Here is a 433-nt window from a genome sequence, read left to right as displayed (position 1 = left end):
GAAACCAACTTTAAAGTGACTGATGTTGTATGCTTAAAGATGATGCCGTGTGACCAGTGAGTGAACAGGAGATTGGTCTAACATTTAGGTATATCTGTACAAAATCTGTATTTCAAAAATAGCAGGACAAAAGGATGTTATTTGTACGATGCTTCACATCTACACGTAAGTTTACCATTACTCTTCTTTGACAAATTAGAGTCAATGACAATTTTTACAAGTTCACTCAGTTGCAATGAGAATTGCCTTTACTAAAAAAAGAGTCATTTTCGATGTGTGTGAACGTGGTAGATAATTAGATAATTGGACAATTATTTGTGATATCAGAAACTCTCCAGTGCCTTAATTTTATAGAAATAAAATTTGAACTGGCATTTGAAAAAAATATCCCACTTACCAAAATTTATGGCATGATTAAAGTGGCTGTATATGC

The sequence above is a fragment of the Penaeus monodon genome, chromosome 23, assembly GCF_015228065.2.
Source record: "Penaeus monodon isolate SGIC_2016 chromosome 23, NSTDA_Pmon_1, whole genome shotgun sequence".
In the NCBI taxonomy this organism is placed as follows: Eukaryota; Metazoa; Arthropoda; class Malacostraca; order Decapoda; family Penaeidae; genus Penaeus; species Penaeus monodon.
This window is presented reverse-complemented; position numbering follows the sequence as displayed.